The following is a 21,509-nucleotide window of genomic DNA, read 5'->3' as shown; positions in this document are numbered from 1 at the left end:
AGTTGAATCAATTAAAGACTTTTTCAAATTTTCACTTATTTCTATATAAAATTGGTCTATTTTTAATTGTATATTTAGGAATTTAAAGAGTTTTATGGTCATAATTAAATTTATTGTCAAACATTTACATATCATGGATCTATCTCTTTATCTCTCACTCCTCCTTGGGATACAATTGATCCACTCAATCAGAGTTTCATGAGAAAGCAAAGCAAAACACAAGAATTGGAAAAGAAAGAAAGAAGAAGGAGAATAACTTTTTTCAATCTATCATATGCTTTTTTTTTTTCCTTAACTCGCTCTCACTCTCTTACGTTTGTTTCATATTTTGTCTAAAGAAGAAGGGGGAAAAAAAAAGAAGAAGAAGAAGAAGAAGAAGAAACAAAGATTTAGGTTATGTTTGATAATAGATTTTGTTTTCTATTTTCAAAAACTTGTTTTTAGGAATATAAAGAAAAAACAATTTTTTTTTTTGTATTTTTCAAATCAAAAACATGTTTGGTTAGTTGAAATTAAAAAGATGGTTTTTGAAGAAAAAAATAGAAAATACTAAAATATGTTGTTATTAGGATTTGAACTCTAATGCTAACTCGTTAAATGAGACAAATTCATTAAATTAAATGCATGTTTTCATTGATTTTTGAAAATTGGAAACTGAAAACATCCTTCACAAATTGAGTTTAGAGAATAGTGTTTGTTTTTTGTCTATTTTGGGTTGCCAAACAAGTTTTTAGTCTTAAAAATAGAAAATTGTTTTTGAAAATAGAAAATAAAGGGAAAAAACAATTACCAAAAGAGACCTAACTTTTTGACAAACAAGTTTTTTTTTTTTTTTTTTTAATTTTTTTTAAATCGGGTGGATCAAGTTGGACTTGAGACTAACCCGAACCCAAAAGAGACCTGACTTTTTGGCCTGGACCTAACCTGAACACCCATCCAACTAGCCCAATACCCTTCGGGTTGGGTGAATGGTTCAGGTTGGCTGGGGTTATGCTCAACCCTATTGAATAGTAAGCTAAAGATTCATGGGTAAGAATTGAGTCTAATACATAGGAGCACTAGACCTGTTGGGATGTCCACTTAGCTTTTGGGTTCAAGTGATTGTCCAACAATAATGTTCTCCTCAATGGTGTCTCATGTTGGTATTTTGAATCTTACATTCCCCCCTCACTACCTACCTATTAAAAAGAAAAATGAAAAAGCATTATAATTAGCTTTATATCTTCTTCTTCTTTGCATTGGTAATTAACTTTATATCTATATGGACAACTCTCCTCTAAATCGATTCAAAGAAAATTATTCCAACTCACCATACAATGATTTTAATAATTAACCATTTACATATGATTTTAATCACAAAACATATACCTAAATCATTTAGGCTAAATTGTTATTAACTCTCCATGTAGTGTATCACTCGTAACCTAATTATCATTCCAATAAATTATGAAAAAAAATTGAGATTTTATTTTTTATTTTTTTTATGCCTTACTCTTTGACTAAAAACAATGTTTGTGGAAGGATTACTTATCAAATAATAAATAAATAAATAACAATGTTTATGTAAGGATTACCTATCCCAAAAAAAAAAAAACATTGTAAAATTTTTTATTTTTACGTGTGACTCTTTGAATAAATCAATGTTTATTAATGGATTTCTTATCCAAAAGAAAAGGAAAAACAGCCTATAGTTTCTAACTTTCAATGATGTTAAGTGGATCTAATTTTTTATCTTCCTCCTTTCCTTGTTCTTTTTCGTACTTTTTGGGGGGTTTGGCTTACCTGTATTACTTTTTAAAAAAGAATCTCATTTTGTTTTAATAGAAGACTGTCACATCACCTACTAACTAAATAAAATGTAGAAATTAAAACTCACTATTACTTGCCATTGTATATTTAAAACAAAAAGACGTGTTCAGTTAAAAAAGTACTGGAGGTAAGTCAAACTCCCTTTTTGGGCGACGCCAACTACCCAAACTCAAAGCAACAAAATCCACGTGGAATCTATAACCCTTTAAACTCATTAGTTTATAGGGTTAAATATTGAGATAAAATCCTAGGAAATGAGCTAGATGGAAGGGATTTAGGATATTCTATAACCTATAGTAAAAAAACGATTGTTTTAATTTAAAAAAAAAATAAAATGTTCATATTTATTTATTATACATGTTAGGTGGGTTCTAGTTAGCTGAACTGGTAAAGTCTCTGATGATTGTATAAGAGATCTGGGGTTCAATCCCCGCCTACGCCAAAAACTAATTGGTGTCTTAGTCTGATGATAGAGAGTTATCATTAGGAGTGGACGCCATAAGTTGAAACTCTCTCCCAAAAAAAAAAATATATATATATATATATATATATTATACATGTTAGTAATCAATGTCATTTTAATACTAATTCTAGACAATTATTTATATTATGACTTGTCTTTTAACTTGGTGTGGTATTTGACTTTTAAGTTTCTTTTGGAAGTTTCATTATTCAACCTCATATGTAAATACCATGCCAATGTTCTCCGCAATTTTAATATTAAGATTAAAAATGTTTTTTTTTTTTAATTTATTTAATGTTAGTGTACAGTCTTTCAAATTTCGATCTGATGATAAAGAGCTATCATCAGGAGTCTGGGTGGATCCCAGATGCATCTGGTAAAGCTAAACAAAGATAAATCTGGTAAAGCTGGCTATTCCCAGATGCATCAAATGTCTGGGTGGATCCCTGTAACAGTTTTTTCCCTACTCAATGTAAAAAAAAAAATTAAAAAAAAAAATAACAACAACAACAACAACAACTAAGAGAAGGTTTATGAAATTAAGCTTGTACAACCAATTTCAAGTTACTATAGAGATGAAGAGTTACCTGCACTTTCAAGAATTTGGAGGAGGTCTACCTTGTCTTTGTGGTTAAGAGCTGCTTGAAAGTATCCATGCTGGTTAAGGATGGACTCGGAGCAAGTACCATGTTTCTTCCATTCATGTGACCAAAATGAGGAACCACTGCTGCTTGGGCAAGCCAATGTTGGCCAACTTACTTGCATTCTTCTAATTAGCTCTGAAATCTATAGAATGAATGATATTCAATGAACTTTAATAGTGATAGAATTTAAGTACTTATGTTGGTGATGTAGCATCAATTACATTTATTATCAAGTTAGTTTTTAAGTTTCATATAGTAAAATTGATAACAACTTTAACATTTTCCTAATAAAACATTGGTACCTTGGATTGAACGTAAGGGCTGTTAGGATTGCAATTGGACGGGTATTAGGGACAAAATTGCTAAATGCCCTGTTTGGGCAAACTAAACATCGTTTTGCCCTATTTTTGAAACTAATTAGGGAAATGCCTCTCTTTTGAAAATCGATTTTCTAAAAATCGAGTTAGGCCCTATAACGACGTTTTTATAGAGCCTATAGTGACGTTTTCATGATCTATAGTGGCGTTTTGTAACTCGACCTATATGAAATCGAGTTATAGGCAAAAAAAAATTAAAAAAATTGCCTATAACTCGATTTAATGAAGGTCGAGTTACAAAACGTCACTATAGATCCTGAAAATGTCACTATAGGTCCTTAAAAACGCCGTTATAGGGCTCCAGAATTTTTTTTTTTTTTTTTTTTTTTTTTTTAAGCTTGTACAACCAATTTCAAGTTACTATAGAGATGAAGAGTTACCTGCACTTTCAAGAATTTGGAGGAGGTCTACCTTGTCTTTGTGGTTAAGAGCTGCTTGAAAGTATCCATGCTGGTTAAGGATGGACTCGGAGCAAGTACCATGTTTCTCCCATTCATGTGACCAAAATGAGGAACCACTGCTGCTTGGGCAAGCCAATGTTGGCCAACTTACTTGCATTCTTCTAATTAGGTCTGAAATCTATAGAATGAATGATATTCAATGAACTTTAATAGTGATAGAATTTAAGTACTTATGTTGTTGATGTAGCATCAATTACATTTATTATCAAGTTAGTTTTTAAGTTTCATATAGTAAAATTGATAGCAACTTTAACATTTTCCTAATAAAACATTGGTACCTTGGATTGAACGTAAGGGCTGTTAGGATCGCAATTGGACGGGTATGAGGGACAAAATTGCTAAATGCCCTGTTTGGGCAAACTAAACAGCGTTTTGCTCTATTTTTTAAACTAATTAGGGAAATGCCCATCTTTTGAAAATCGATTTTCTAAAAATCGAGTTAGGCCCTATAACGACGTTTTTATAGAGCCTATAGTGACGTTTTCATGATCTATAGTGGCGTTTTGTAACTCGACCTATATGAAATCGAGTTATAGGCAAAAAAAAAATTAAAAAAATTGTCTATAACTCGATTTAATGAAGGTCGAGTTACAAAACGTCACTATAGATCCTGAAAATGTCACTATAGGTCCTTAAAAACGCCGCTATAGGGCTCCAGAATTTTTTTTTTTTTTTTATAACTTAATTTTGATAAAATCGAGTTTCAAAAGAGGGGCATTTCCCTAATTAATTTCAAAAATATGACAAAATGCTGCTTAATTTGCCCAAACAGGGCATTTAGCAATTTTGTCCCGGGTATGAGCCATTGTTGTAATTAGGCCAAAGCCCATGAATGCCGAAATCAGTTTTAGGTTTTCTAATTGTTGGATAGCAACAACTTTGCTTTTTGTCAGAGTATGATCCTGGCCACTACATTAGAGATTTAGAGTGGTGAAATTTAAAATAAAAAAAAATAATTAAAAAAAAAAGTTCTGACATTTTGACAACATCAGATAAGAGTAATTAGTGTTCAAAATGATAATTTCTCTCTTAAATAATCCCACTCACCTGTTGTACAAGGTAGAAGAAATCAAAATCTTAAATCTTGTGAAACACAACCAATTGCTAGGCATTGTACTAATGAAAGCTTGATGAAGATTGCATAATTGGGTTTCATCTCTCTCTCTCTCTCTCTCTCTCTCTCTCTCTCGGTGAGTTTTGGGATTTCCTTTTGAACTTAGGGTGGTAATGTCATGGTATGAATGGCAGTACATATAGGCAAAAATGTAAGTGTGTACAGAATATTTGGTGTGGCATATGCTTATTGCTATTGCTATTAATTTATCATTTGTGATGTGTGAAACAAATGCAACAGATTAGCCTTTCACATTGGGAGTTTGGGACAAAGTTATTGGCTTATTTCCACAATTGGTTTTGTCTGTATTTTTGTGAAAAATTAAATTAAACTATTATTTACTTATCATATTGAAACAACTAACTTTGACTTCTTCTTCTTTTCCTTGTTACATAAAAAGTTAGAGAAATCCAACCACAAAAAAAAATAGCAATAAAAAGACACTCAAACAAGAAAAATGTCCTCACTGAGAGCAGGAACAACTTCTGCCACATCATTTTCCTTTGCTTTGTGTTTAAAAGTTGACTTTAAAAGTAATTGATTTGCCTAAATTACAAAAGGCTTTATTGAACTCTTTGGAACCAATTTATCTGTACAAATCCTCAAAAGGCTTTATTCCACTTTTTGGAACCAATATTTTATCTGTACAAATCAACAAAAGGCTTTATTCCTCTCTTTGGTACTAATTTATTTGTACAAATAGATTCCAAAGATATGTTTCAAACCCAAATTAAAAATAATAATAATAATAAAAATTAAAAAAAAAAAACACGAAACAAAAACCAAATCTGAACCATAACCCACAACCACCAATCACAAAAACATAGCAACCACCACCACAATCTACCACCAAACAGATGAAACTCCACCACCTAATGACCCACCAAAACCCAAACCCACACAACCCATATCCCACAACCCACGACCACCAAGACCCCACACGATCCCACATCCACCACGACTTAACATGCCCACCACGACCCCATGGCCCCACACCCACCATGACCCACCATGGCCACCGACAACCCACAACCTGACATTGGGGAAAATGGGGAGGTCGAGGGTATGGACAAGTCTTTATATAATGATTGGCGAAGTTGAAAAGGCATATGAACATGGATCGGAGGAGTCTAAGTGGCTTCTTTCTGTGATCCCTCCATGGATTAAAGTTGTAGCAACAACTATTTTCTTTCCTTTTCTTTTTGTCCAATAAGAGGAAAAGAGACAAACAAATCTTTGACTGTAGAAGTAATAGTTACCAATTCTTGTTTAAGTGCCTTGATTTTCTTCTTCAAATCCTTAATAAGGGAATTTGAAGATGAAAATGTATGAGTGACTGCCTCAGCCATCTTCTGCTGATTATCCAGAATCTTTGAGAGGACTTGGTTTTGAGCCATAGCATTTTCTGCTTGCCATTTAAGGCTGCTTCTGCCAGGAAACTTGTTTCTTGGTTCCATGTGGATAAACACCAATAGGATTTTTGATCTTCCAAACATGTTTGGTGTTGGTTTGGGACTTCCTATAGCTTCTAGAGTTTCACTTCTTGATTCTAGGTTCTTAGAATACCATGCAGTTATAGGAACTGTCCAAACGACTCTAAATGTAGGAACAGTTTTTGTAACCCTTTTTCCCAACTTCAACGTGTCTCTTAAGGATCCCTACCTTTGTGATGCTCTTACAGTACAGGTTCAGATTACAGGAGCTTCTCATGTGTAAGACACATTTGCTGTCACACTTCATTATCAGCTTGCTTATAGACTCCAGAATCATGCTTTTGATATAGCAATACCAGAATTAGCCCAATCCAATGATGCTCTCTTGATTCAAGTTGATCCAAGGATGACACCAATTTGTACATTTGTTCCAAGGCAGCTTAATAGAGAACAAATGACCTTTATCTTCCAGAGAAGGCAAGAGAGAGTGAAGGAAACCTTCCCATAATATCCAAAATACAGGAGTTGTTTAACTCAATTGCTGAAGAAATCACCTCTAGAATGGAATACTGTTCATAAAGATGTAACAGTTTTCCCAACTCAAATTGCAATGCTCCAACCAGTTTCATATGATGGTGAAAAGTGAGGGTTTTGAGGAATGATGAAATTGATGGAGAATTGTTGTTGTTGCTCCTGTATCAAACAAGGCTATTACTGGAATAGGTTTGGCATAAGTATCAAGAAGAATATTTACTTGGGCTATGGGTGTGGGATTGGTAAGAGGGGCTATGATGGGCTAGGATGTATAAATGGTTTGGATTTCTAGGTCTGAGTCTTCACCAATGTCTAGATTTGAATCTTCCTTAGAAGTAGAATAGGTCATAACTGCCAGGGCTTGAGGGGAATAATCATCATCTAGTGAAAAGAATGACTCTACATCTGAAAAAGGAGTGTCATTTGCATGGATTTGTGCCTGTTCCAGGAGTTTTGCTGCTTTTTCTTTTTTTGGACAATTTTTTGCAAAGTGGCTTGGTCTTCTGCATACAAAACAGATTTTTGAAGTTTTTCCTTTGAATTGCTTTCTTCTAAGGAACTTCCATTTTTTCCTTTTGAAAGATTTCTTCTTTTGGGTTGCATAATGCTTTTTCTTCCAGGAATATTTCTTGAAGTGAGGTTTTCTTTTTGTTAGACAGGTACAATTCTTGTCATAACACTTAATCTGCAAATCTTTTCTTTTACAGTTATCCTTGAGTTTGCTATGAATCTTGTCAATCTCTAACAGAAATTTCCCCTGGTTACAAAGTTTTTCCAAAGCAATAAGCACATGCTGATAAATTTCTCCCAAGGAAGCTTGTTGCAGTGTTATTTTTTGGAGATTCATCATACGAAGAGTTTCATCTCCCAATGGTTCTAGAAGGGAATTGAGAAAAGTATGCTTAGAATTAACATCATCCATACCATTAAAATAGTAGTATCTTCTTGACATTCTGGCAAAATGTTTCTACAAATCTTTCCTTTCAAATGAGCAGCATTTTATTTGTAGAAATTCTTCTCGTGCTACTTCTGTGTAATGAGTCGCAGAGCCAAGAAATTCGTTATGGACAGTTGTGAAAAAGTCTTCTAGTGTATTGCATTGAGCTGCCTGTCTTTGCCTGTATTCTCCTCAATTAATCCACCATTCTCTTAGTCTTCTTGTAATCCTTGTGACAAATTTGGCAATAATCTGGGAGATAGTGGCATTTAGGGCCTGAAGTTCAGCTATGCACCATGAGTACATATTAAAAAACTCTTCATGCCATCTCGAAGGAGGAACATTATCGAGTGTAAACAAATGTTTGGAGTCAGTGGTCGATGAGTAAGTCAACCTTGTTTGGTATTCTGGGATAAAAGGTGGTGGAGGAAATATTGGTGGTGGTGGAGGCAGAGGCTGTTTAGGACGGAGAACATCATCTTCTTCTTCCACCTTTGGTTCTGTATTTGTCATAAACACTTCCTCTAGACCAATGCCAAACAAATCCAACTCAGAATCTTCAATTATAGGGAGCACTAAAGGTTCTCTTGAATCATCAAGGGTGAGAGTTTTGAGGAATGATGAAATTGGGTTTGGGGGGTAAGGATCTATAGTCAACATATTCATATCTGGGGGTCTTAAAGAAGCACCAACAGTTGGGTCAGGAGGTTGGTATAATGGTTCTTTGTCTTTTTTGATAGGAGAAGGTTCATTTTGTGGTTTAGTATAGGGCTATGGTTGAGGTGGAATTGAATATGTTATAGCAGGAAGAATTCCACTTGGTTTGAAAGGATTATGGTCAGGATGTGTTATGGCTAGTGGTTGAAGATTTTGATAAGGAGAAATTGGAGAAAATGGAGAGGTCAAGGGTATGGACAAGTCTTTATATAATGATTGGCGAGGTTGAAAAGGCATATGAACATGGATCAGAGAAGTCTAAGTGGCTTCTTTCTATGATACCTCCATGGATTGAAATTGTAGCAACAACTGTTTTCTTTCCTTTTCTTTTTGTCTAATAAGAGGAAAAGAGACAGACAAATCTTTGACTGTAGAAGTAATAGTTACCAATTCTTGTTCAAGTGCCTTGATTTTCTTCTTCAAATCCTCAATAAGGGAATTTGAAGATGAAAACGTATGAGTGACTACCTCAGCCATCTTCTGCTAATTATCTAGAATCTTTGAAAGGACTTGGTTTTGAGCTACAACATTTTCTATTTGCCAATTTAAGGCTGCTTTTGCCGAGAAAACTTGTTTCTTGTTCCATTTGGATTAACACCAATAGGATTTTTGATCTTCCAAACATGTTTGGTGTTGGTTTGGAGATGGTCAGAACTTTCTAATGGAGGAAAATTCTGTGTATAAGAAGATGAAGCTTGTTCAAACATATAACATGGTAAAGGCTTTTGTGTATGGGTTTGGCCATTAAAAAGAGATTGACATTTTGATAATTGGGGAAGGACTTTCTGGTAGTATGGGATTAATGGAGGTTTCTGGTTTTGGTCATGATTGTCTTTGCATGGAGAGGGATAGGGAGAAGTTTGCTTTCTGGTTCTAGGATAGAGAACATAATAATCAAACTTTCTAGAGGGTTCCCCAAGGAGGTCAATTTCTGGATCTCTNTTAGATATGGAACTATTGAGGATAAGGTTACTGAAGACATTCTAGGACATGCTTTTTTTTCTTTCTTTTTTTTTTTTTCTTTTTTTTTTCTTTTTTTTAAATACTTACCTAATTAATAGTCTCCTCATTATCTCTCCCCTCATTAAATATTTCTTATGTCTCTTTTTCTCTCTAAGCCTTTCTTTCCATTTTCTTTGCAATTTCTCCTACGTTTCTACTTTCTTAGTTTTTTTCTCCCTGAATATCACTTTCCTTATACCTGTTTTACAAAATGTTCAAGCAAAAATATTCATGGCAGGAGCTGCAAATGGCATCAAACAACTAAATAAGGAGATCTTATATTGGGATGTACTATTTGATTGTTCTTTTCTTCTGATGATCTTATTGGGATGTACTATTTGAATTGCATTTTCTTTTATGCGTATTTCCATGATACGGAAGTACGTTCTCTTTTCTATTGCACTTATTGGATAACTGGTTATTTTCATAGAGGGCCTGGCTGGATTCATTTCAAGGGACTGGTATAGTAGTAGATCAAATGTGCTAATGAAGGGTTTTACTTGCTACAATGTCGCATGAAGGACTATATGTCGAGATCAGAATTTAGTAGTAGAACTATAGAGGCAACTAAAACCCACTTTTCCTTAAGATCATCTGAGGCAGGATCCATTGAGACTACTGCATCTGTAAATACAAAATTTTGTCCCACAACCAGGCTATTGACAAAGCATGAATTGGAGGCAGCAACTTTTGCTTCTCCATCTTTGGGTTCTCTCTCTGTCATTTTAATTCTAATAACTAGTACTAACAATGCAAGAGGTCCTCATAGAATCTCTCACCTTTGAGTTTTGTAACAGTTGTATTGTTTTTGTATGAAATTTTTTTTTTTGAGAATGGTTTTTGTATGAAATTTAATGTTTATATGACCATATTTGTTTGATGTCACTGTAGTAATCCTAATACTTGCCTGAGGCATTGACATTTTGTAGTTTCAATTATTTCTCTTAACTGGGGAAATATTAATGGAATAAATTTAATAGTAATTCTCTCACGATTTTAGGCACCACTCAAGTGATCATTGAATAATAAGAATCATTTCAAACGAAAAACACCTTGTTGGGCTCGGTCAAAAGAGTATTTCTCTACATGGAAAAGCTGACTATGTTGTCAATTGGTTGCTCTTTAAAACTCTATATTAAGATTTCTTTAATGTGCATTAGGCATCTCAATTGGACAAATATTAGGCTTTTTTTTTTTTTTTTCAAAGAACTTTGATAACATCTGTTACATCATATTATTAGTAGAGTGATTAGACTCATTACATAATACAATTATTTGTAGTAGCAATATTGGTGCTTTGATCATAATATGTTCTTTCTTAAATGTCTTAATTGTTAACTTTCTAATGTGGAAGAGTTGGTTAAAATCTATAGTAGAAGATAAGTGGTCCCAGCCCCCAGGTTCAACTCCCTACAAATTCATTTGTTGATGATGAGGGAGCAATCTTTGCAGAGTTTCTTGAGTAAGCAGAGGAAGGAGATTTCGTTAATGCAAGTTTCTTCAACTTCTAAGCTGTTTATTCTATTTGCATTGGTTTTATTATAGTTATTGTGCTGTTCAATCTTTCTTTTCCAAAAGTCCTCTTAATTGAGGTAGTGCAGATTACATCCAATTCACTCGAATTTGAGTCAGAACATAAATTTTTGGTAAAAAACAAGTTTGTAAGATTAATATAGTAAAATTTTTAAAATCCTCAAGATCACTGATTTTTTTTTTTTATACAAGATCACTGATTACTGTACATGACTTACTCAACTTCATTTATTACAGTAGATCTCATTAAAACCCCTGTACACCTATGGACTACTGTTGGGGCCATTCTTCCCACCAAGAACAGATTGTACTTGTTCAAGGCTTTTAATGCGTCCACCACCTCAGCCTTGTTTTCGACCAACATTTCCTCATACAAATTTGACAACTCCTCCTTGTTGCTGTGTGTGCTTTTAAACTAGATACAATAATGCTTACTCCTTGAAAATTTTATTTTGTTTTTTTCATTAGTTTGCTAAACATATTATCAAGAAGAGACAAAAAAAGACATAAATCTACGATGAAGTGATATTCAGGGATGATTTGTTGGAGTGCTTATAATACAATTCTCTCTCCTCATTTAGTTGTCAGATGCCATTTGCAGCTCCTGCCATGAATATCTTTGCTTGAACATTTTGTAAAACAAGTATAAGGAAAGTGATATTCAGGGAGAAAAAAAAACTAAGTAAAAACGTAGGAGAAATTGCAAAGAAAATGGAAAGAAAGACTTAATAAGGAGAGAGAAAAAGAGACATAAGAAATATTTAATGAGGAGAGAAATAATGAGAAGACTATTAATTAGATAAGTATTTAATGTTGTAATGGATAATGGTGTTTTGTTTTTATCCGTTGGATTTCTTATAAATCTACCACTTAAAAAATGTGTAACTCTTGTAGAGTTACACCAGGTGTAACTTGAATTCATTTATATATATATATATTAATAAATTTAGATTTAGATTAGGTATTTTCAATCTAAACATGTCTTTTCCCATTATATAAGGAGTTTAAATCTTCTGTCACACTCTTCCTGCTCCACTATATACTCCACAAATAAAAACAAACCATATGTCTATCTAATTTCTTAAATGCTAAATTTATGCCTTCTATTATTTCAATTACCTAAATATGATGGTTATTTATTTATTTATTTTAGGAAATTGAAATAATAGAAGGCATAAATTTAGCATTTAAGAAATTAGATAGACATGTGATTTATTTTTATTTGTGGAGTATATAGTGGAGCAGGAAGAGTGTGACAGAAGATTTAAACTCCTTATAGAGTCCAAATCCTCTGTCTCATCAATTGTGCTCTACTTCATGCTCTACCAATAAAATTTGGACAACTAACATTTTTTATTAAATGAGATATCTAATTAAATTAGACAACTAGCCACTCTTATTAAAGTCAGAATTATCTCATTTAATGAAAGAGGCTAGTTGTCCAAGTTTTATTAGTGGAGCATGAAGTAGAGCACAATTGATGATTTGGACTCATTATACAAGTGCACAAAAATAGATCAAAATGGACTAAAATGAACTAAAGTGATTTGAATGGACCAAATTGGACTAGATGGAACAAAGTAAACCAAATGGACCAAATAGGACTGAAGTGGACAAAATAACAGAATAGATCGGAAGGGACTACATTGGACCGAAGAGGACTGAAGTAGTCAGACTGGACCGAAGTAGACCGAATAGGACCGACATGAACAGATTGGACCAAAGTGGACAAAATGAACTAAATAGAACCAAAGTTGACAAAATGGACCGAATTGGCCGAATAGGACCAATGTGGACTGAATGAAGCAAATTGGATTGAAGTGGACTGAATAAAACCGAATAGAACTTTAGTGGACAAAATGGACTAAATAGTACCGAATAAAACAAATTGGTCCCAACGGGACAGAATGGACCGAATAAAACCAATGTGGACCGAATAAGACTTTTGAATATTAATAATTTTTATTGCAATTTTAGGGATTATATTTCTAATTTCTAATATCTATTTTAGTATTTTCTTTGTATTTTTTAACTCAAAACTAAAGAACTTAGCCCAAATATAATAAAATTTCATACTTTTCAAATCAAAAATTAAGAATTTTTTTTTTTTGAGTTAAACCTGAAAAGAAAACTCACCCAAAAAAAAAAAAAAATCAATTTTTTTTTAAATGGACTAAATGGCCCACTACTAAAAATGTGAGCTATAGACCTTAGTTTAGCCACTTTTGTAAAAACGTGGCCATGGACCTTATTTTAGCCGCATTTTTAGTAGTTATTTTAGCCGTGTTTTATAGACGCGGTTAAAGGGTTTACATTAGCCACGTTTTATAAACACAGCTATAGTTTTTTTATTTTTTTTTCCTAGGCAAATCACAAGTCAACCTGTTTAGTAGTTTATCAATCTGTCTATCTAAATAGATCAGTGGACAAACCAACATATCAAAATAATACATTATATGCATTCAAACTAACACATAGATATCCTAAGATATTCATTCATGATCAGCAATAACTGAGTAATAATTTTCCTAAATCCCAAAAATATAAGAACTAAGTTAACTATCCTACTTTATGAGTTGATCATCATCAATGGCAGAGAGTCCTCATCAATCCTCAAAATCATCGCCATCCTGCATATATTAAAGGCATCATATTAATATCACATAACAATGTTCGTACAAAATGGCAAAAAAAGAATACAATACAACTAATTTCAATCCAATGCATTGCAATAAGTTGAGTTTCGTTATTGTGAAAATTTTTTTTGGTACCTGAAAAAGATGTGAAGAACACATATGTGGGCTAAATTGGGACAACATTTCTCTCATTTGCAACGTCACTTCTCTCATTTGCTCTTGAACCCTCGCATCTAATTGGGCAAGTTGCTCTTGAAGCCTCGCATCGAATTGGGCGAGTTGCTCTTCATGCCTCGCTTCTAATTGGGCTAGTTGCTCCTTAGATGCAAGCGCAATCTCCAATTGCGTAATCCTCTGGGTCGTTTCATTTGATGGCGGTGGAGTCAATATATACATTGTGAAAGGGTTGTCCTACTTCTTCCTAATGAGGTTCGTCCAAAACCCACCCCATGTACACGTCCACTGCGCTCTGGACCTATCACTCGAGCAAACGCATCATCTTTGGACCATAGGATTCCACCACTACTCTCTCCTTGTAGTGGTGTGCCCTCTTCATTCAAAATTTCTTTCATCCTAGTCTATTTTCCCACAAGAACCAAATAACATATTACTTTCTATAAACAATACAAACAATTCCACGTAAGATAATGGATACAAATAATACTTACAATGTTCTCTCTCACTCAGACAGTAACATGAGTCCCATCTTTGGTACTGTAGACTTTTTCATAAACAACAACACGCTTTACTGCCGCCTCTATTGATTTCGACTACAACATGTTCAACAAGATCAGCACTTTAGTTATAGGGTGAAAATTGATGTTGGTGATATCTATTAACATTATCAATGTTCAACTACAAATACTACTACTGCTGTATATATATAGTCATCATTAACTTGTATTAAATAAATAACTAACTAGCGCAGCCATCAATAAAATGTCATCATCAACTTATTTAACAGCTTAAAGAGTGATAATAAACATGGTCCAATCCTGACCTGCTTAAACAACTTCACCCACTTTTGGATTAACTGTAAGGTGTAAGGTGTCCACAGTTGAGTTGGCACTTTAAGTCTTTAATAGAGATCGCCCACATTGATCATCATTTTGACTTGAATTAAATATTTAAAAAGAAAAGAAAAGAAATGAAACTACACAAAATGATACACAATCTTTAGTGGACCTTGATAATGTAATTTTATGGATTCCCCCTCCATCATTCACCCACTTTTGGTCACTTGATAAGATTTGCATGTCATGTGATACATACTGCCACTGCCCACTGCACTCTTTTTTTCAAAGTAATTTGAACTTTTGAGGAGACTAGTAGAATATTAGTATTATAAACATTTTCGTGGGAGGGGTGGGGAGTATCATATTGTAAAACTTTTTTGCATCATCATTCAGACCTTCGGCCAGTTGTGTTGCACACTTTCACCTTGTTCCATTGGTTCGGGTACCATTTCATGCGTGGGGTACAAGTCATGCAACATCCCATGAAAATCACCATATTGATTTCGGGTTTCTTGCCATTTCATTCGGGTTCCTATGGACGAGTGTTGATCCGTGCATCTCCCATATACATGTACATGTCTAAATATTTTCCTAATTTCTATTATTTGAAAGTTTCACGGTCTCCAAAATATGGTGAAAACTGTAATTTAAAATTTCCCTATAAAGAAATTTTCAAAATTTTACACATAAGATCCTTAAAAATGAGAAAGATTCAAATATTATAAAGTAATATATTATAGTTATTATAACATGTGCTTACAGTTAGTTTAATATTAATACATTTGGTACAATGTAAAGCCAAACTCTTAGGTAACACATTTACTTATCTTGGTATTACAGAGCTAATAATTATTACAATTAGATTCATATGTGATGTTAAGATCAGACATACCCAATTATGCTTAAAATTTGTTAGAACATATAACATTAATTCAAGAGTTACTTATGCTTAAATTTTTTTTAAACATATAGCACTAATTCAAGCATAACTTAGTGTGATAAGTTCTAAAAAAATTTAAGCATAATTGTGTATGTCTGATCTTGACAAATCACATATGAATGTAGATGTAATAATTATTAAATCTGTAATACCAAGATAAGTACTTCCAAAAATGAAGCAGTTGTCTACTACATGTGATAATATATCTCAAAATCATACGATACTTGAACAACAATAAATGGATTGAGTAATAGTACTCCTAAAACAGTTACCGTATTTGATTTTACCAAAGTGTACAGCGTGAGATAATAGCAGAGCTCAAAGCAGTAAGGTTAGATGTGATTGTTCTATAGACCTAGACAGAGGAATTGCAAAAATTATGTTTAGTCTCTGAGCTAGAAGAAATGAACTATAAGCAAAATTGTCATCAATGTTAAGACATGTATTAGTAAGAGCTAATGAGTTCTTTTGCCACTAAATTGAGTTTTATGTGAATTCATTTTACCATACAAAATTTTTTGCAAATATAATGGTAACATAGTCGTCCTAATGATTGTCTACAATGCAAATACATTTAGCATTCACAGTTATTTGTAGGAAGCATCATAAGTTCATAACTGATATCATAAATATGATAAACATCACATACCTTCCTGCGTTAGTTACAAGGATCTGAGCTCTGAAAGCACGGACAAACTGCAAGATCTGCACACAACCATGAATATACTCTCAAAAGGAAATATCAGAATCTAACTGCTGTCTCAGTAGCAAACAAGCTTGGATAATGACATATCTGCAGAGTCATCGATAAAAGCCAAAAGCGTGGCTAAGATATAACAAGTAATACACTCTCTTAATAGTAATGTTAAACTATTATTGGCCAAGGTTCACAAATGATAGAGCTGTCTAAATGGTGACTATTAACAGGTGACAAAAAGATGAGTATCAAGCATTGTGCTAATCCACATCAAGATAATAAAAAAGAGAATTACATATGAACCCAAACTCAATACGAAAGCAACTTCAATTAATACTGAAGCATTTAGCATGTATATTGAACATAATGTAAGATACTAAATTCATAAACATAAATAAATGAAATTTTTATACAGCCCAATCATATAAAAAAGCATACAGTCCTATAATAACCATGTAAAATGTTTCAAATTTGTTTGCCTTTGTTTAATGGCAAGTTACAGAAGTGGGTGGGACTTTGAATCTTCAACCTCACCTTTGGATTTTGTACAATTAGTTAATTATTTTGTTTTCTTTTTTAAAAAGTAAGTTACCCATGCACCCTCACCCTCCATCCATTCTTATGGGAAAAGAAAGTGCTTCTTGAGCTAGAACTCATTGGAAATCAATGTCAATTTAGTTAATTATTCTTCACATTGATATTTCACCAGTGGAAACCATTGATTAGCAACTAAATAAACGGTGCAAAAAAGCATTGGAAAATCAAGTGTTCCTTCTTTGTAGTGGGAGGCAAACAACAAATCTATATTTTCAACCTAGTTCAACTCCTTTATGAGTTTCTATGTCTCGTTCTGACCCCAAAATGATCCACAAAAAGGATAATTGAGTAAGATAAAAGTAATTAACATTTATGAATTATTTTAAGCAAGTCTGTCAACTAACACTGCTTCCTTAGCCACCCATTGTTCATTATCAGGGATAGAGAGATCTATCTGCATTGAATGCTTGCAAATAGTTCATACAAGTTTGCATGCATTTAAGAAACACACTTCAAAACAAGGTTGGAGGTTCAAATAGTCAATGCCAAACTCAAACTTCCCAAATATAATTCGATAATCGGGGGAGGGGGATTTGGAGTCTGGATGTTTCCATTAGAAACACTAGGAAGTGTTAACCTGTTGCACTGAAAGGCTCTCAGCCAAACTCAAACTTTCCAAAGAAAGCAGGGATCAAATTAATTGTAGAATGTATACATGTGAATATCTTCATTTAATAACAAGTCAACAAGAACGAAATAAAATCATCAACAGCATACAATGTGCAAACAAGCAAGTCAAAGGAAAAACATATACTCCTATGTTTTAGATGTTCTATTATTCATTTTATTTTTCCCAAATCTGGAGAAGATGGGTGTATCTCAATTTTTCACTATCAATCTCTACTTAATCCAGCTCCAGTTTCATCCTTATCACTACAAAATTGTAATCAATCAAGCCTAGCATTCCACACCAAACTCAGTAACATAAACCCCAAGATAATAACTTAAATAGCTAACAAATAGCCTAGTTTGGTCTATGAATGAAGGAAACTAAATTCAAAGCAACCTTGCAACCTCATTAGTGTTTTATACAACTAGTTGTCTACCGTCAGTTTAAATTATTCCTCAAATATCTTTGCTTAGTCTGAGAACACAGGACCCCAAAAAGAAAAAAGAAAAAAAACAAACAAACGCATTCTTGCCACCCAATAAGTCTTTTATACCACTAGTTGTCTATGTTTTCCAATTATCAAAACAAAACAGCAGCGTTTGCACAGTTACAACATCCCTTCCACCCCATTTATCCTCGATTTTCTCAGCTACCAAACAGGGTAGAATACAGGAAACTTGTTGTAACATAGAAAATAAGCAAGGAATCGAAATGGGTGTGCTGGAAAATAGAGAAAAATTGCGACTCGAGGAATAAATACCCACTACCAAAAACATGAGAGGTACCTGTACAATGCCACCAATCTGCTGCTCTCTAATCGAAGCAAACTTCTGCAAATTTGCTGAACCCTAATCACAGCTTTAACTCTGGAAATGGGTGGTGGAGTGGAAATGGGGAAGAGCAAGGGACGGCGGCGTGGAGAGTCAGAGAGACCTTGAAGGGAGCTGCTCGGCGGCGGGAAGATCAAGGGACGACGGCGCTATCTTCAGTGTGGGCTATCTCGGCGGCGTGGATCGGCGCTCAGCGGAGAGTGAGAGAAGTTGAAACTTGAGAGAGAGCAAGGTTGAGAGTGAGATGGTCTGAGCCGAACTCAGGTATTTTTTTTAATAGGTTAGGATGTTTGGCATGAGTATTTAAATATAGGATTTTGTTTTGTCATTCATAAAATGTTGGGTTTTACACTTAAATTATTGTTTGGTTAATATTTTTTAAATATAATTTTCAAAAAACTAAATTCTATTTTCTTGATTTAAATAAGGATTTTGAAAACGGCTTAGAGTGTGAAAATGGCTTAGAGAGTGCTTTTAGGGTGTAGAAAATATTTTTTTAATGACAATTGTAAATAAATTAAAAATAGTGGACCTTACGTACTTGTTCAAACTCTTTTATTTTTTAAATTTAGAAGTTTATCTTTATCACAAAAAGAATTTTCACACTTTAAATTTGAAATTTATTATTAAAAAAATATATGATGAGCTTTATTCACTTATCATTATTCACAAAAAAAGTAATCTATAAATTCTATACATTACTTTTTATTAAAAAAAAATTAATCTTAAAAATAGAAATGATCTCCCAAACAATTATTTTTGCTTTTAGTATTTTAAAAATTGTTTTTAAAAGTGGGAGCCAAACACGTAAAATATAAAAATTATTATCTGAAAATTAGTTTCAAGTTCAATTTTTTGAAAATTGTTTTTATACTCTTTTGAAAATTGTTGATACCCATTTTTGCAACACATTTTTTTTTAACAAGCTCAATTCATGTATTATGTTTTATTTTAAACATGGCCCAAGCCCATGTGACTTATTGGGAAAATTGAGAAAATGTGGTTTGGAGAGTATGGGATGGTTCCTTTCAGATTTTTTGCATGAGTCCAACTCATGCGTGCTACCAAGTGGGCAAGGGACACTGGTAGCACCTCAGGCTCATAAAGGAAGTTTTGTATCCAAAATTTCCACCTCAAAAGAGCTTCTATACTCTGGGTGACTATGCCCCTAAAAGTGGGAGCCAAACATGTAAAATATAAAAATTATTATCTGAAAATTAGTTTCAAGTTCAGTTTTTTGAAAATTGTTTTTATACTCTTTTGAAAACTGTTGATACCCATTTTTGCGACACATTTTTTTTAACAAGCTCAATTCATGTATTATGTTTTATTTTAAACATGGCCCAAGCCCATGTGACTTATTGAGAAAATTGAGAAAATGTGGTTTGGAGAGTATGGGATGGTTCCTTTTAGATTTTTTGCATAAGCCCAACTCATGCGTGCTACCAAGTGGGCAAGGGACACTGGTAGCACCTCAGGCTCATAAAAGAAGTCTTGTACCAAAAATTTCCACCTTAAAAGAGCTTCTATGCTCTGGGTGACTCTGTCCCTAATTTTCAGCTTAGCTTCATTTTTCACACCAAAACACAGCTGACCCTGAACTAATTAGCTAGCCTATTGTAACCACCAAATGCAGCTATCAAAACCCTACAATGACAAGGAAACAATAGCTAATGGAGTCAACCACTTTATTTCTAAAATCATGCTAAAAATATGCTAAACTCTTCCTTAAACAAAAGCAACCCAAGCCAAAACACCAAATTAGTATCATAAGGGATAAAAGCCTCTTCCACTACTCAAAAACCAGTTATTAGCAACACCCTAAACTCTATATAAAGCTCTCTCATTAGTTCAAAACAAAACTAATCACGTTCTACCTATATACTTGAAACTTCAGAGCAAAAGCCCATTCAGGCAGTTAACAATTTGACAATTCCGAAGTTTGGTAGTAGAAATATGGGTACATGGGAGAACATTCTTTCTCTTCCTCACAACCTCTCTCAATTTCCTCTTCTCGGTGACTATGGGTCGAAGTTTCAAACTTGTTGAACCATGTTTTCCCTATAGAGCTGAAACTTGAGAGCAAAAACCCATTAAATCATGAAACATTTTCACAATTCTGAGCCTTAGAGGTGGAAATGTGGGTACAAGGGGACCTTTCCTCTCTTTCTCACAACCTCTCTCAATTTCCTCTTTTCGGTGACTGTGAGTCGAAGTTTCAGACCTGTAATGTTTTTATACTTTTTCTACACTTTTGTTATTAGCATTTTAATTATCTCTTGTCAAAGCACCATTAACCTTTTGTTCATTATATATTTGGAATTTTTGACTTGATTCTCCACAATAAACACCTCTAAAAAACCCAATGGGAGATTTGGGTTGTTCTCGCATTTTCAGCCATTGTCACAAGACGTCCATGACAAAAACAAAAACAAAAATTCTCCAACCAATCAGGCTCTAATAATTTTGTTGGTAAACTTTCCTGACTCACCTGTAGTCGCGTTTAAGAAACGTGGCTATAGGTAGTCTCTCTCTCTCTTTAATTTTAAATTAATTCCAATGAACCTATAGGCCTATCCAAAAAAACGCGGCTACAAACACTTAGGTTAGCTATGGTAGGTTTTTTGTTGTTGTTGTTGTTGTAAACGTGGCTATAGCCCCCAAGGGATTGAAATTGACTAAGTAGACTGAATTGTATTGAATATGATCAAAGTAGATCTAATTGGACCAAATAAAAATGACTTAATTTTTAGGGAGGACAAATATCTTCAAAAAATTTTAAAGAAAAAATTATACATTATATTATAATACAAAATAATTATTTATTCTCATGCATTACGTGAGTCTACGACTAGTTACTACTACTTCTAAAACCTAAAGCTATTAGGAACAATGAATTTAATAATTTAAGCGTTATTCTAGCGCCCAACACCCAAAACCAAGAACATCTAAGAAAATTAAAACTATGGGTCGTTGTATATCGATGAATGTGAACCTTGAACCTGAGACAGAAAATGAGAATAGAAAATGAATACAAACCCAGCTCGCACCAAACAGGGCCATAAACCTTAGAAAACGACATAGTCGTTCTATAGTGAGGAGTTGGGAATCCAGACAAACGACAATAACGATTTTAAGGAAAAAAAAAAAAAAAAAAAA

General features: G+C 33.5%; 1 long non-coding RNA gene and 1 pseudogene across 2 annotated transcripts; both read right to left on the bottom strand.

Moving 5' to 3' along the window:
* Positions 1–2,616: 2,616 nt before the first annotated feature.
* On the bottom strand, positions 2,617–4,910 carry LOC111992072 (extracellular ribonuclease LE-like; annotated as a pseudogene).
* An 8,437-nt stretch (positions 4,911–13,347) lies between these two features.
* On the bottom strand, positions 13,348–18,633 carry LOC111992105 (uncharacterized). Of its 2 annotated transcripts, XR_010630766.1 has the most exons (6): positions 18,306–18,633; positions 16,266–16,321; positions 15,889–15,971; positions 14,329–14,430; positions 13,796–14,238; positions 13,348–13,654 (listed from the first exon to the last, which is right to left on the bottom strand). It is a non-coding gene; the product is annotated as an uncharacterized LOC111992105 (long non-coding RNA). The 2 variants fall into 2 exon arrangements; XR_002880805.2 differs by lacking the exon at positions 15,889–15,971.
* Between the last annotated feature and the right edge of the window lie 2,876 nt (positions 18,634–21,509).

The sequence above is a fragment of the Quercus suber genome, unplaced genomic scaffold (genome assembly GCF_002906115.3).
Source record: "Quercus suber isolate HL8 unplaced genomic scaffold, Cork oak 2.0 scaffold_176, whole genome shotgun sequence".
In the NCBI taxonomy this organism is placed as follows: domain Eukaryota; kingdom Viridiplantae; phylum Streptophyta; class Magnoliopsida; order Fagales; family Fagaceae; genus Quercus; species Quercus suber.
Note: the sequence above shows the minus strand (reverse complement) of the source record. Positions and strands in the feature narration are given on the sequence as shown.